Here is a 16,415-nt window from a genome sequence, read left to right as displayed (position 1 = left end):
CAGGTGCCTCAATCCACCCAGATGTGTATTTAAGTTGACACCTTAGATAAACCATTAATTATCAATCTCACATCTATCAATGGATTTCACTCACCCAATCCACGTCTACTAGCATAGCATGGCATGATAAGCAAACGTAGAAGTAACTCCCAAAGGTTTGATAATAAACAGGTAATAGGTACTACCTCATCTACTTCTCATCCCACAATTTAATTAGATCATAATCATGCAATGTGTGAGGATTGATCTAATGCAATAAAACTGGGTAGTAGAAAATGTATGATCAAAGTGTTACTTGCCTTGCTGATGATCCGGGAAATCTAACGATTCGAAGTAACAGGCGGCGGACTCCGGGTACTCTATCGCAAACAAACAAGTATACAATAAGTACTCATGTAATGCACAGGTAAAACTCAAATAAGAGATCTAATCAGAAGGTTCAACTTAAGAACTCCGGTTGGCAAAAAGAATCAAATCGAGCGAAGCAACGAAAGTCAAACGGCGAAAGAAAACAACTTCGTTCTAGTAATCTGGATCTAGGGCAATTTTTACAGTAGCAAAATCTTGTTTAAGTTGGTTAAACGGATAGAGGGTTTCGAGACGAAACTCTAGGCGCTTGAATCGCCTGATTCTGATAAACGAGCGAAAAGTTAAACTAAAACGAAAATCGGATAAGAAATCGTGATCAGAAAAATCGCGGATTTAATCCGAGAAAAGAAAAACGAAGAACAGATTAACGAACGAATGTTCGTTATCTGAAATTAAACGATGAACGCGTTCGTTAAAACGAACGAATCGGTGAACGTTCACTAATTAAGTAAAACAGAGAAAAAAAATGATCTAGGGTTTCGAAAACAAACCGAGGCGATTTCTTAAAAAAACCGAACGGCGTACGGTGGCGGCTATACCTCCGGCGAGGTACTCCGGCGGGCGGGGCGGGGCTCCGGCGGCGGCGGCTATGCGGGGCGGCGGGGCGGCTCGGCAGCGGCAGCGGCGGCGGCGGCGGCGACAGCAGCAGGCGGCGGGGCGGCTGCGGCTGGCGGCGGCGGGGCGGGGTGAGGTGAGGGCGGCGGGGCGGCTGGTATTTAAGAGAAAGGGGGGTGCTGCCTTGGGGAGGGGGCAAGGCGGCGGGGGCGGCGTGCCCGAGCCGGACTAGGCGGCGGCGACGCGCTCGTGCGGGAGGCGGCGGCGGCTGGGCCGGCCTGGCTCGGCTGGGCCCTTGGCCCAGTTGGGCGCGGGTTTTTTTTAAATAATTCCGCTCGGAAGAAAAAGAAAAAGAAATACTAAACGGACTCAAAAATATCCGAAATAAATTTCACGGGCTTCTAAAATCAAGCCTCACAAGGTGAACATTTATTTGGGACCTAAATGCAATTTTAAAAAACGCATTTTTTTCCTAAATTCAAATAAAACACTGAAAAACTCCGAAAAAAACTTATTTGATTTTATTATTAAATCCTCAATATTTCTCTATTTTGGGAAAGTCATTTTATTCCCCCTCTCATATTTTTGTAATAGGAATAATTGATGATAAAATAAATAAAATCAAATGATCCTATTCTCAAAATTTGAGAAAACTCAAATATGAAAATATCGAAATCCCCAACTCTCTCCAGGGGTCATTGAGTTGCGTAGAATTTCTAGAATCAATCAAAAAATGCAAAAGAAATATGGTATGCATTGATGATCTAATGTATAATATTTCAAATTGAAAATTTGGGATGTTACATAAGAATGTGCCGGAAGCGATACTCCTATGGTGTTGCAGGTTAGTTCGTTCCAACACGGTCGGTGGCACGCTATGATTGGGTTGGGCTGGGCCCTAGCTTGATCGACCAAACCGGAGCCTGAACGTCCAAGAGCCAGCGTCATCTCCAACGAAATAATTACCCTAAAAAAAAATCTCCAACAAAATAATCGCACTACTCTTTCTTTCTAGATGTGATTTGCGTACACCAGAAGGAATAGAATTAGCAGAGAAGTAGAGGCAGGTGGGATCTGAAATCTCCGCGAAGGTACGACGATCGGAACAAAAGTCAAGGGCGGCTAGTGAATTGACGCATCTACGGGCAATCAGGAGGCAGGCCAGAGTGTGCACACTACCGGCGTCGGAGTTGGATTCTGTTGGCATCCTCCCTCCACATGACAGCCTCACATGGGAATGTTTTGCCCTCTCGCGGTCTCAAGGTCAAGTGTCTCCTGCCTCCTATTTAGGCCAACTCTACCGCATGACTTTAAACGGACGTTCGTTTTGTCCTATTTTTGTCCCTTTGGGTAGGGAATTGGGGTCGTGTCCGGGCCTGTCCTGGGATGCGGTGGCCGTGCGCCCAGCGCGCGGCCGCATCCTATCCGTCAGAGCCAAGAATTGCCCAAATTTGCATTAAAACTAGTTTCGAACCCAAATATTTGTCTGAAAATTAAAATAGTTTTACAACCTAATTGAAATTGTCTTTAATAAAATAGTTTTACAACCAAATCGAAATTGTCTTGACTGAACATAAAATGGACAAATACATCTATTGGTTGCCAACGTGATCCCACACGTGCTCAATCAAGTCATTTTGAAGATTCACATGAGTGTGCCAATCACGCATCTCACGGTGGAATTGGGCAAACTGTTCAAATATGGCCGGGTCTTGGTGCAGGGGCTCATTATTTTCACCTTGATAATCAAATCCTTGGTCGAAGATACTCTCATCACGCTCGTCCTCGACGATCATGTTGTGCATGATCACTCAAGCAGTCATCACCTCCCAAAGCTTCCTTTCATCCCATGACAATGCAGGGTTTCGAACAATACCCCACCGGGATTGAAGCACACCAAAAGCACGTTCCACATCCTTTCTAACACTCTCTTTCTCTTCTCACCTTGGGGTTTCGAGATTGTCTTCACAAAAGTTGACCACTGAGTATATATACCATATGCTAGATAGTATCCCTTGTTGTAATGGTGGCCGTTGATCTCAAAGTTGACAGGTGGGGAGTGGCCTTCTGCAAGTCTCGCGAAGACTGGAGAACACTGCAACACGTTGATATCATTGTGAGAACCTGCCATGCCAAAGAAAGAATGTCATATTCAAAGATCTTGTGATGCCACCGCTTTTAATATGACAGTGCACCCGTTAACATGCCCCTTGTACTGGCCCTGCCAAGCAAATGGACAGTTCTTCCACTCCCAGTGCATACAATCTATGCTGCCAAGCATACCTGGAAAGCCTTTAGCTGCGTTGGTCGCCAACAATCTCTCTGTATCAGCGGCAATTGGCTGCCTCAAGTACTCTGGGCCAAAGACCTCGATCACAGCCTGACAAAACTTGTACATTGACATCAGACATGTTGTCTCACTCATACGCACATACTCATCCACCAAATCGCCTGGGATTCCATATGCAAGCATGCGGATGGCCGCGGTGCATTTCTGGTAGGAGGAGAATCCAAGCTTGCCAAGGGCATCCGTCTTGCACTCGAAGTATGGGTCATGAGCAACCACTCCCTCTCGGATACGGTTGAACACATGCCTGGCCATACGAAAACGGCGACGAAATTTATCCGGCCTGAAGAGCGGGGTGTTGGCAAAGTAATCTGCATAGAGCAGGGCGTGGCCTCTCTCCCTGTTGCGGTTCAGGTTGGGAGCACGGCCAAGGACTGACCCCCTGTACCGAGGAAGCTGCCGTTGAATATGGTCGTGAACGACCAGTGCAGCCACCACAAGATCATCATCATCCGACGACGAATCGTCTGATGAACAAAGGAAGTGATGGTAGAAAAACTCGTCTCCACTGTCCATACCTTTCTGGCAAAAGGTCGAACACCTTGCGCTCGTGGTGGCGAAGAGGCCGCGATGATCACCTCGACGCAGCAGGGTGGTTGCCGGCCGGCTACAGGCCGCTCTAGAGCTCTCGTGGGAATCTGCCTCGGCCGCCGTGGTACGTCGCCGGCAGTCGTGTCCCCTCTGCCACCGGCAAGGACAGCGAGGGCCAAACCTCCTCCGATCGACGACCAAAACTACGACGGAAGCGCGGGCGTGGTGGCGGCCATGTCGAGACGTGGTTTGGTACGAACGGCGGGGGGGCTGCGCAGTGAGGAGGCGGCCGGAGAATAGCGGCGACGCCGGCGTCGGGGCGGGGCGGGGAGAGAGGGTGAAGCGTTGGGAGCAGAGGGACTGCTAGTGTCCCCGACAGGCGGGCCACGGGGGGACAAAGGCGTGCGTCGAGACCGTCCGCGCGCGTCCGTTTCACTCCAAACCAAGCGCAAGTTTGGGCCGGGTATGGGTCGAAAGCGGACGGAATTCGGACATTTGTCCGTTTGCGCCCGCACGCTGGGCCGTCTCGTTTGTCCCTTTTACCCCAAACGGACGGGGGCGGACAGGATAGGGTCGTGCGGTGGAGCTGGTCTTAGTCGGGTCGGTGCGCACCAGCAGAACTAAGGACACAAAGTGTTCAGTTATTACTTTCTCCATTTTAAAATAGACGACTCAATTTTATACTAATTTTACTATAAAACTGAATCATCTATTTTCAAACGGAGGAAGTTTCTTTTTCGGTCGAAAACAGGGGTAGTTCAGTTCTAGCATAACGATCGGACTCGGGCTCCGCTCAAGTAAAAGAGCATGTCGATCGGACAGCCTCTATTGTCCGTTTCTCCGGAAATTTCGGATGCAATGGATTGCTGCGCGAACGGAGCCATGGCCGTCAGAAATGCCAGCGTTGCGTTCCGATGCCGTCCGCAGGCCGTCGTCGGTCCTTGGAGGATCACTTGTGCTCACACGAAGCCGGCCAGCCAAGCCATACGATTCTCAAACCCTGCATTCGTCAAAGACAGAAACCACGGTGAAACACGTAACCGAGTACTACCAGCACTCGAGTAGGAGTAGTGGAGCACGCAGCACCGGACGGAGACCTGGGAATTCGGAAGCGAGACCGTAATTACTCACTCTTGACCCACCCAGCAACGTCACGGGCTTGCCCCGTCCAATCACACACGAATCTCCAGGTGGAAAACCAAAAGCTTGTCAGCCCCGACACACGCCTCGCGGTCCGGGTCGTCCGGTCAAACCTGGGAGGCCCCACGCTGCGCGTTTCCGGGGACACCAAAACCGAGCTGGGACCCACACCACCGTGCCGCACCACAGCACCGAGCACGGCCTACAGGAAATTCCACTGTTCTGTACATGCTCGTATTTGTTTTTGTATACAAATGGCACTACTACTCCAACACATTCCAGATGTATATCGGACCGCTTATTTTTTCCGGTTTTAGTGTGGGCTTTATTATGTGAAATCTATTCATTCCAAACTTCCCATCTTCTTTAATTAAACAAACGATTGTGCATCTGAGGTAATGTTGCACGTATAACGAGTTGTCGACTTTCCTCTCCGGCATCTTATTTCTTTGCCAATCATCCATCCAATTAGGCAATTGCTCGAGTCAAGACCCAGAGTCTATAAAACATGGCGCGCAACTTCGCAGCCATTCGATCCGGTGCACCACCGTCGCTCCATTATTTCTCGGCGTGTTCGTTGTTTTGTGCTGTCCGAGAGAGCAGTTGCACCCATGTGTTTATTCCTTCTTGCCGGTCCCGAAATAACATTCGCAACATCCGCAAAAAAAAAAAACATTCGCAAGATCGGTAGGACCGTAGGATTACTCATTTTCTCCTAGTGTCGTCTCTTTTCTATGTCAAGTTTTTTTATGCCAAGGTCGTAGTGTCCTGTCGATGTCGCAATCCGGACACGCACTAGGCAGGTGGCCACGTTAGCGCCAGAATTGTATACCCCCGCCGTTTTCCAGGGGTCGTGTCTACAAGTGGCAGGGATTAGCTACACCATTTTAGGGGGGCTATTAGTACGGATTAGGAGTCCAGTCGCTCTCCGAACGTACTGCCGGTACGTCCATGCTCAGTTGGCCTAACCATCTTATTATCCATTGTTTTATCGTCTAACCATACTTGTAGACCATCCCGGCAATTCCGCACCGCTGGCTAAGCGTAACACGCTGAACTGCTATCTGAATCTGACAGTGTAATCTGGACTAGCACTGCAAATCCAAACGATTTCCGCGCGACCCTTGCCGACGCAAACGAGTTCTGCGTACTTCGATCGCTTGATATTTCCGCGGCAAAGCAGAGTCGACGAAACGGAAAAGGCTGCAGCGCTTTCCACAAAAAATCACGGTGGCCGACGCCCGTTGATGACGTAGCAAAGTGTATCTACTACCCCTATAAAAGCACGAGAGAGCGGAGAACCAATTTATCTCATTCATCCAATCAAAAGATCCAACGATCCAAATCATCCTAATGTTTTAGCATCAAACACGGTAGCTCAACCCACTAATCCCACGACCGACCCCTGTAATCCCTTCCCCCCGAGGCTCGAAGAAAAAAAATCCCCCCACCACAACCCCACGCTCTCCCATCGGTTGCTCCTATCCGCCGCGGCCCGCCGCTCCCTCTTCTGCTTCACGGGACGCCGGATGCCCCGCAGCTCTGCCGGTCACCGCGCTCCCCACCCCCAGCAGTTGCCGTCGCTCACTCCACCAGATACTCGCAGCAAAGATTCTGCGGCGGAGGCCTGGAAGAAGGACGAAGGGGGTGGGGTCGTTGCCGGCGATGAGCACATCTCCGAGCAGTCTCTTCGGACGAGGTTTTTTCTCTCTCTCTCTCTCTCTCCCGTCTCGATGGAGTCGGCTACTCTTTCCCTCCCTTGCCCTGCCCTCCCCTAGCGGAGGCGACACACTCCTCTCATCTATCACCCGGGGATGCCCTGCCCTCCCGTGGGGAATGGGATCTGGTGGCGCCCTTCGAACGTCGAGAGGTGGCACAACCCGCCACACACTTGTCCCCCCTCCTCAGGATCCTCAATTTCTCATCTAAAAGGTTTTGTCTGCGTGCGCGTGCCTCTGGTTTCATTCATGAATTAATCTTATCTGGAAGTGTGGTGATCGTGCATGTTTGTTTGTGTTCTAAGGCATTCAACTTGCTTCTTGTGCAGGTTTATGTGGATGGAACTACCACCATATCCACCCAGCCTTTTGGTTTGGTCTTGTGATGCTGACGCACATTGCCTTTCATGTTCCTACTATCCGCCTTTCAGTTTTAACTTGTAATGTTGACGCATATTTTCTTTCAACAGCTGTGATATTTCCGTCCTACATGGATGTATGCAACTGCATGAATGGAACAACGAAGCCCCTGTCATGAAAATTGCAGAATGATGGCAGAGATACCGAGGCGTGAAATAAAAGTCAAATGTGAAGCTCCTGCATCAATCCTCAGACTGATTCCTGCAAATTTTCCTGCAGAACTACAACATGGTAGTCTTGAAGTAAATACTATTTCTGTTATTTTCTATGTGTTTTTAGCAGAATAGATAGTTAATATTGTTTTTCCTCTCAAGTTCAAGATGAGGGTGACCAATTAAGAAAACAGTTTGGTGAGATAGAGTGGCGGGTTTTCTAGAATTACTGTAGCTTATTCTGCCGCAAACTTCTGTTCATGCCTATGACATCTTCTGGGATCTTTTTTTTTCAGGAAACTATTTTGTTTACTCCATCCTATTGGCATGTCTATTGCAGTAGTGAAACTTAAACGAACACTTCTAGGCTAGATATTATTAAGGTGTGCATACGTTGATCCTTTACATGGATCTTGCCATCTTTATTTGCGAGTCAATTGAACTATTTGAGAATCTTGAAGGCAAGCTCAAGGAAATACATCATTACCTTTTAGTTTTACTTTTGAGTTGTTGGAATCAATCTGGAAAACATCTTCCTATTGTAGTTACAATATTTACTGCTTTGTAGTCTTATACTCTGTTTGTTATTGCACATTACGGAAATAGTGAGATTATGCTTACGCCATTGTGCTGATAGACATTGGCTACTTAATAGTATGGAGAGGACAATATCGAAAAGGACGGTGATATAAGGAAAGCGAGGAGTGGAAAAGGAAGAAAGTTGGGATGACAATTATAAATAGTTTAGTACTTCGAATCTTTATGCACTGAGGTATTCATTGTGGTAGAAATAAGTGTTTTAAAAGGCTCATGATTTTGGCGAAACTGTATGATGTATGTGTGTTCTTTCACATGGACAAACATGAAAGAGTATCCATTATGAAATCATAGACCAGTGATGTATCATTTCTTTGTCTTTCATATTGCAAACATGGCTCACATGGCCGTACTCTGCAGAATATCGAGTTTGATGACCATGATGATTGGAAGTTGGAACCAAGAGGAGGAAGCAAGTAAGTTTCATTTGATTTTCTGTTCATATGGCGGCTACTCTGACCAGATATGTAAAGTCTGGATTGGTTTACTTACTTTCTTGTATGTTCTATACTTACAGTTTTTCAGTACTTGATTCTTGTTGCTGCTCAGTGTATCACTAAATAATCAGTGTTTTTGGGTACTTGCTTCTTGTTGCCTCACAGTGTATCACTAAATAATCAGTTGACCAGTGTTGGCAATGGTGCATCGATCCTATTTAGTTCTGGTTCTGTATGCCTCCCCAGCTACAGCTTATCCCAAAAAATATTAGCATACAAATTGATATCAGTTGTGGGAGACTCGGCTATGCCGACAATGCCTCCAATGTGGTGGCGGTCATGGTGGACGCCACCATGTGAGCTTCGGCTCATTTGGGTGTAACTGGAGCAATTTCCTTCGCAGTTCAAGTCTGGGCCGTTTTTTATGTGCATGTAATCCCGTTTTGCACAGTCTCTAGCATTATTAATTTTATTTTTCTGCCAATAACAACAAAGTAATGTGTGCATCACTAGTAGAAAACAGGGCTTTGGTCCAGGCCGAGTCAGCCCATTAGTCCCGGTTCAGTCCAGAACCGGGACCAATGTGGGCATTGGTCCCGGTTCGTGAGCCCAGGGGGCCGGCCGGGCCACGTGGGCCATTGGTCCCAGTTCATCTGGACCTTTTGGTCCCGGTTGGTGGGATGAACCGGGACCAATGAGCCTCGCTCCTGGCCCACCACCATTGGTCCCGGTTCGTGGCTTGAATCGGGACCAAAGGCTCCCCTTTAGTCCCGGCTCATGTCACCAACCGGGACCAATGAGGTGCCTATATATACCCCTCGCTCGCGAGCAGAGCACCCCAGTGCTCTGTTTTTCTCTGGCCGAGGGGGAGAGGGCTTTGTGGTGCTCTAGCTCACGTCCTATGCACATGAGGTGTTCGATGGAATGCCCGAGCCACACTACTTAAGCTTTCTCCTCTCTAAGCTCGACCTCCAAGCTTCATTTTCCTCGAGATTTGTCTAGATTTAGCGGTCCGTCACGCCCCGTCACCGTCTTCACCGCCGTCGATCACCCGCGTCGATCTCATCACCGACACCACCGTGGTGAGCCTCTTGTTCTTATCTTCTTTCTAAAAGGAAAAATATTCTTACTTGTATGTTTAGATAGATACTTGTATCATTTTCTTACATTTATTATTGCATCTTATATAGTGCGATGGTTTTGGGATCCGCCCCCGTTGGCCCTCGTCCTGTCTATGATTCGGATGTGGTATGTATATTATCTTTATAACTATTGGTTCATTTATTGTTTATGAAAATTATGCCGACCAACGTGACATAGATTTTATTTATTTAGGATGTATGTGAATTGGAAATGCCAACCGACACTATTGTCGAGAGGTTAAATTTAGTTGAAGAAGAAAACAATTTGTTGAAGGAAAAAATAAAAAAATTGAGGAGGAGAAGATGATATTGGAGTTGCATGTTGCGGATGTCATCGATCATCACAAGATCAAGATGGATGCAATGCGCTTGAAGATTAGAAAGATTAGAAAATATGCCATTCATACCGAGGCTTGGTATCATTATGCCGTTGGATCAATTGTTACCTTGGTTGCGATTAGGATCGCATTTGTTTTTGCATTGAAATGTTTTACATAGTTTCAATGTATGGTTTAATTAATTAGAAGCTCTGGAGAGCTATATGTTGTTAGATGAGAACTATGTATGCAATTTGGTTTTAATGTGATGATGAACTTCTATTAATTTAGACACTTAATTATATATAATGCACGCAGATGAACCGACAATGGATGTACGGTGACAGACACACCCGCGAGTACATTAAGGGCGTGCATGAGTTTCTCGATGCGGCTGAGGCAAACAAGCAGAATGGTTTTATCTGTTGTCCATGCACTGAATGTGGGAATACGAGGTCTTACTCTAACCAGAAAATCCTTCACTCCCACCTGCTTTACAAGGGTTTCATGCCATACTATAATGTTTGGACGAGGCACGGAGAAATAGGGGTTATGATGGAAGACGGCGAAGAAGAAGACTACGATGACAACTATGTGCCCCTTGAATACGGTGATGCTGCAACCGGGGGAGCTGGTGAAGATCAAGAGGAACCAGACGATGTGCCCAATGATGCTGCAACGGGTGAAGCTGCTGAAGATCAAGAGGAACCAGACGATGTGCCCGATGATGATGATCTTCGCCGGGTCATTGTCGATGCAAGGACGCAATGCGAAAGTCAAAAGGAGAAGCTAAAGTTCGATCGCATGTTAGAGGATCACAAAAAAGGGTTATACCCCAATTGCGAGGATGGCAACACAAAGCTCGGTACCGTACTGGAATTGCTGCAATGGAAGGCACGGAATGCTGTGGCTGACAAATGATTTGAGAAGCTACTGAAAATATTGAAGAAGAAGCTTCCAAAGGATAACGAATTGCCCGACAGTACATACGCAGCAAAGAAGGTCATATGCCCTCTAGGATTGGAGGTGGAGAAGATACATGCATGCCCTAATGACTGCATCCTCTACCGCGGTGCATACAAGGATCTGAACGCATGCCCGGTATGCGGTGCATTGCGGTATAAGATCAGACGAGATGACCCTGGTGATGTTGACGGCGAGCCCCCTAGGAAGAGGGTTCCTGCGAAGGTGATGTGGTATGCTCCTATAATACCACGGTTGAAATGTCTGTTCAAAAACAAAGAGCATGCCAAGTTGATGCGATGGCACAATGAGAACTGAAAGAAAGATGGGAAGTTGAGAGCACCCGCTGACGGGTCGCAGTGGAGAAAAATCGAGAGAAAGTACTGGGATGAGTTTGCAAAGGACCCAAGGAATGTATGGTTTGCTTTAAGCGCGGATGGCATTAATCCTTTCGGGGAGCAGAGCAGCAATCACAGCACCTGGCCCGTGACTCTATGTATGTATAACCTTCCTCCTTGGATGTGCATGAAGCGGAAGTTCATTATGATGCCAGTTCTCATCCAAGGCCCTAAGCAACCCGGCAACGAAATTGATGTGTACCTAAGGCCATTAGTTGAAGAACTTTTACAGCTGTGGAATGAAAATGGTGTACGTACGTGGGATGAGCACAGACAGGAGGAATTTAACCTTAAGGCGTTGCTGTTCATGACCATCAACGATTGGCCCGCTCCCAGTAACCTTTCAGGATAGACAAACAAAGGATACCACGCATGCACGCACTGTTTAGATGACACTGAAAGTATATACCTGGACAAATGCAGGAAGAATGTGTACCTGGGCCATCGTCGATTTCTTCTGACCAACCATCAATGTCGAAAGAAAGGCAAGCATTTCAAAGGCGAGGCAGATCACCGGAAGAAGCCCGCGATGCGCACCGGTGATCACGTGCTTGCTATGGTAAATGATTTACACTACGTAATCTTTGGAAAGGGTCCCGGTGGACTAGCTGTTCCGAATGACGCTGAGGGACACGCACCCATGTGGAAGAAGAAATCTATATTTTGGGACCTACCCTACTGAAAAGACCTAGAGGTCCGCTCCTCAATCGACGTGATGCACGTGACGAGGAACCTTTGCGTGAACCTGCTAGGCTTCTTGGGCGTGTATGGGAAGACAAAAGATACACCTGAGGCACGGGAGGACCTGCAATGTTTGCACGAAAAAGACGGCATGCCTCCGAAGCAGTATAAAGGTCCTGCCAGCTACGCTCTTACGAAAGAAGAGAAAGAAATCTTCTTTGAATGCCTGCTCAGTATGAAGGTCACGACTGGCTTCTCGTCGAATATAAAGGGAATAATAAATATGCCAGAGAAAAAGTTTCAGAACCTAAAGTCTCATGACTGCCACGTGATTATGATGCAACTGCTTCCGGTTGCATTGAGGGGGCTTCTACCGGAAAACGTCTGATTAGCCATTGTGAAGCTATGTGCATTCCTCAATGCAATCTCTTAGAAGGTGATCGATCCAGAAATTGTACCAAGGCTAAGGAGTGATGTGGCGCAATGTCTTGTCAGTTTCGAGCTGGTGTTCCCACCATCCTTCTTCAATATCATGACGCACGTCCTAGTTTATCTAGTCGACTAGATTGTCATCCTGGGGCCCGTATTTCTACACAATATGTTCCCCTTTGAGAGGTTCATGGGAGTCCTAAAGAAATATGTCCGTAACCGCGCTAGGCCAGAAGGAAGCATCTCCATGGGCCATCAAACAGAGAATGTTATCGGGTTTTGTGTTGACTTCATTCCTGGCCTTAAGAAGATAGGTCTTCCTAAATCGCGGTATGAGGGGAGACTGACTGGAAAAGGCACTCTTGGAAGAGACTCAATAATATGCAGGGACGGATATTCTTTGTCTCAAGCACATTACACAGTTCTACAGAACTCTACCTTGGTGACCCCGTATGTCGATGAACACAAGAACAGTCTGCGCTCCAAACATCCGGAGCAGTGCGACGACTGGATTACATGTGAACACATCAGGACTTTCAGCAGTTGGTTGGAAACACGTCTCAGAGGTGACAACACTGTTTGTGATGAGTTGTACTTGTTGTCCAGGGGACCATCTTTGACTGTATTGACTTACAAAGGATACGAGATAAATGGGAATACATTTTACACGATCGCCCAAGATCAAAAGAGCACCAACCAAAACAGCGATGTCCGCTTTGATGCAGCAACCGAGAATGGAAAGGACACATATTATGGTTACATAGTGGACATATGGGAACTTGACTACGGACCTGATTTTAAGGTCCCTTTGTTTAAGTGCAAATGGGTCAATCTGTTAGGCGGCGGGGTACAGGTAGACCCACAGTACGGAATGACAACAGTGGATCTGAAAAATCTTGGGTACACTGACGAATCGTTCGTCCTAGCCAATGATGTGGCACAGGTTATCTATGTGAAGGACATGTCTACCAAACCAAGAAAAAGAAAACATAAGGAAGCGAATACATCATACGATGAGCCAAAGCGCCACATAGTTCTTTCAGGAAAAAGGGACATCCTGGAAGTGGACGGCAAGACAGACATGTCTGAAGATCATGAAAAGTTTCATGAACTTCCTCCCTTCAATGTCAAGACTGACCCAAGCATCCTGATAAACAATGAAGATTATCCATGGTTACGGTGCAATAAGCAAATGACACAAGCAAAGAAAAAGTGAAGACTTTCTCCCACAACTATTATGATGATACCATGCCAACTTTGTAACATACGAACATGCTACCATTGTCCGTTTTGTACATGCACATGCTATGTGGGTGAAATTATGATACCATCCCAACTTTCAACTTTTTCAGAGTTCATTTGAAAGTGATTGTCCATTTTGTACAAAAGTGCATCAAGTTTTCTCTATAAGCGCATCTTTTCTCATTTTTTAGTAAGTTAATCACAAACTTGTGATTCAAACAATTTTCAAAGAATTCAAATTTTAACTATTCAAATTTGAAAACTAATGGCACTAACAGAAAGTTTATAATTTTTCTAAAACTAATGGCACTAACAGAAAGTTTATAATTTTGCTAACCTAAAAGCAAACAGAATTGAAAATTAAAGCAAAAACCAAAAGAAAATAAATAATGCAAAAAACAAATCAAAAAAACAGGAAAAACTATTTTTATAGTAAAGTTAATCACAAAATAAAATAAATAAAGCAACAGAGAAAAAAAAACTAAAAAAGTGTTTTCAAATTTGAAAACTAATGGCACTAACAGAAAGTTTATAAGTTTTCTAAAACTAATGGCACTAACAGAAAGTTTATAATTTTGCTAACCTAAAAGCAAACAAAATTAAAAATTAAAGCAAAAAACAAAAGAAAATAAATAATGCAAAAAACAAATCAAAAAAACAGGAAAAAACTATTTTTATAGTAAAGTTAATCACAAAATAAAATAAATAAAGCAACAAAGAAAACAAAAAACTAAAAAAGTGTTTTCAAATTTGAAAACTAATGGCACTAATAGAAAGTTTATAATTTTTCTAAAACTAATGGCACTAACAGAAAGTTTATAATTTTGCTAACCTAAAAGCAAACAGAATTAAAAATTAAAGCAAAAAACAAAAGAAAATAAATAATGCAAAAAACAAATCAAAAAAACAGGAAAAAACTATTTTTATAGTAAAGTTAATCACAAAATAAAATAAATAAAGCAACAAACAAAACAAAAAAACCAAAAAAGTGTTTTCAAATTTGAAAACTAATGGCATTAACAAAAAGTTTATAATTTTTCTAAAACTAAATGCATAAAGAATTAAAAAATAAAGCAAAAAACAAAAGAAAAATAAATAAAGCAACAAAAAAACAAAAAAATGCCACCTACTGGGCCACCACGGCCTGAATACGACTAGAAACCCTACCATGGGCCAGGATTCAGGCCTGCAGCAGGCCCAGTAGGCCCACAGGCATTGCAGTGACAGATTAGGCCCGAAAGCCTGTAGTTGAGAGGAGCTCGGGAGGGTGGGACTAGCAAGGTGGGACTAAACTTTTGGGCGAGGGGCAGCACAAGACCATTGGTCCCGGTTGGTGGCACCAACCGGGACTAAAGGGGGCATTGGTCACGGTTCGTGGCACAAACCGGGACCAATGCCCCCCTTTAGTCCCGGTTGGTGCCACCAACCGGGACCATAGGCCTCTGCTTCCCGCCCTTTCGGCTGCTGAAAAGAGACCTATGGTCCCGGTTGGTGGCACGAACCGGGACCATAGGTGTGCATTGGTCACGGTTCGTGCCACGAACCGGGACCATTGCTCTGGGTATATAAGGTAGCACTTGTGAAAGTTTCGCCAACCGCTCCCATTCGCCCCCGACGCCGCCAGGCCGTTCGTCGTCGTTGTCGCCGCCCCGAGCCCATCGTCGCCCGCTCCCCGTCGCCGTCGCCCCGCGCCGCTGCAGGCCTTCTCCCTGTCGCTGCGTGCGCCGTCGCCGGCCTCCTCCTCGTCGTTGCGTGCGCAAACTCCGGCCCCCTCCCTGTCGCCCCCCGCCGCGTCTCCTCCGCGCCGTCGCCGGCCTCCTCCCCGTCCCCGGCCTCCTCCCCGTCGCGCCCCTAGTGAGCTCCCCGCCCCTTCCCATCGATCCCTGTCGCTCTGACCATCGCCGCCGCCGCCGCTGCTCTCTGTGTGTGATAAATTTTTTCATATGTGTATGTATATGCTCATATGTATTTGGATTTGGCTATGTATGTATGTATATGCTCATATGTATGTACGTATGTATGTATATGCTCTCTGTATATGGATTTGGCTATGTATATGCTCTCTGTATATGCTCATATGTATGTATGTTCATATAGCATTTTTTCTATATATGAATTATTTTTTTGTTCATGGATATATGCTAAAGAAAACGAGGGGGGTGATAGATGATGATGAGGGGTCGAGAGGGGGACGAGAGGTCGAGAGGGGTCGAGGGGAGAAAAAAAATATTATCAGGGACGAGGGTCGTCGAGGGGTCGAGAGAGGGATGAGGGGTCGAGAGGGGTACGAACCGGGACCAATACTCTGTGTATATAAGCATGACTTAGAAAGAAGAAGAGGCGAGGAAGAAGAGGAGAAATAAATAAGAAGAAGAAAAAAGAAGAAAAAAAGAGGAGAAGAAGAAAGGAATACTGGAGAAGAAGAGAAAATAGAATATATTCTATTTTGTCTTCTTCTCCACTATTCCTTTCTTCTTCTCCTCTTTTTTTTCTTCTTTTTTTTCTTCGATCTTCTCCTCTAGCTATTCCTTTCTTCTTCTCCTCTTTTTTCTTCTTCTTCTTCTTAATTTTTATCGGGAACGAGGGTGTCGAGGATCGCCGAGGGGTCGAGGGTCGGGAACTAGGGTAGAGGGTCGAGGGATCGAGGGTCGAGGGTTCCAGGGTCGTCTAGGGATCGAGGGTTCCAGGGTCGTCGAGGGTTCGAGGGGTCGAGGATCGCCGAGGGGTCAAGAGAGGTTTCCTAGTGTCAAAGTATTGAAGAAATCCATGGCTTCATCATTAGCCGGAAGTAACCAGGGCATGACGAAGTCCTCCAAAGTTATTTTGGAATGGTGTCCCGGATAAGATAATTTGCCTTTTTGTATGAATTTCAGCAAAGGCCTTCGAAATAACGATATTTGGAAGGTTCTTGCTGAACTTTGTACCAAAAAGCGAATTATCCTATTTAGGACTCCGTTCCAAAATAACTTTGGAGAGC

At 46.1% G+C, this 16,415-nt stretch overlaps 1 long non-coding RNA gene across 4 annotated transcripts; it reads left to right on the top strand.

The window, feature by feature from the left end:
* Window positions 1-6,332: 6,332 nt before the first annotated feature.
* Window positions 6,333-10,036, top strand: LOC125524578 (uncharacterized). 4 transcript variants are annotated; one of them, XR_015611567.1, is made up of 5 exons: window positions 6,335-6,641; window positions 6,990-7,311; window positions 8,190-9,348; window positions 9,457-9,514; window positions 9,602-10,035. It is a non-coding gene; the product is annotated as an uncharacterized LOC125524578 (long non-coding RNA). The 4 variants fall into 4 exon arrangements; XR_007290837.2 differs by having other exon boundaries at window positions 6,335-6,874; XR_015611566.1 differs by having other exon boundaries at window positions 6,333-7,322; window positions 9,602-10,036.
* The last annotated feature ends 6,379 nt before the right edge of the window (window positions 10,037-16,415 follow it).

The sequence above is a fragment of the Triticum urartu genome, chromosome 7A (assembly GCF_056163025.1).
Source record: "Triticum urartu cultivar PI428250 chromosome 7A, HENAU_Tu73, whole genome shotgun sequence".
NCBI lineage: Eukaryota > Viridiplantae > Streptophyta > Magnoliopsida > Poales > Poaceae > Triticum > Triticum urartu.
Note: the sequence above shows the minus strand (reverse complement) of the source record. Positions and strands in the feature narration are given on the sequence as shown.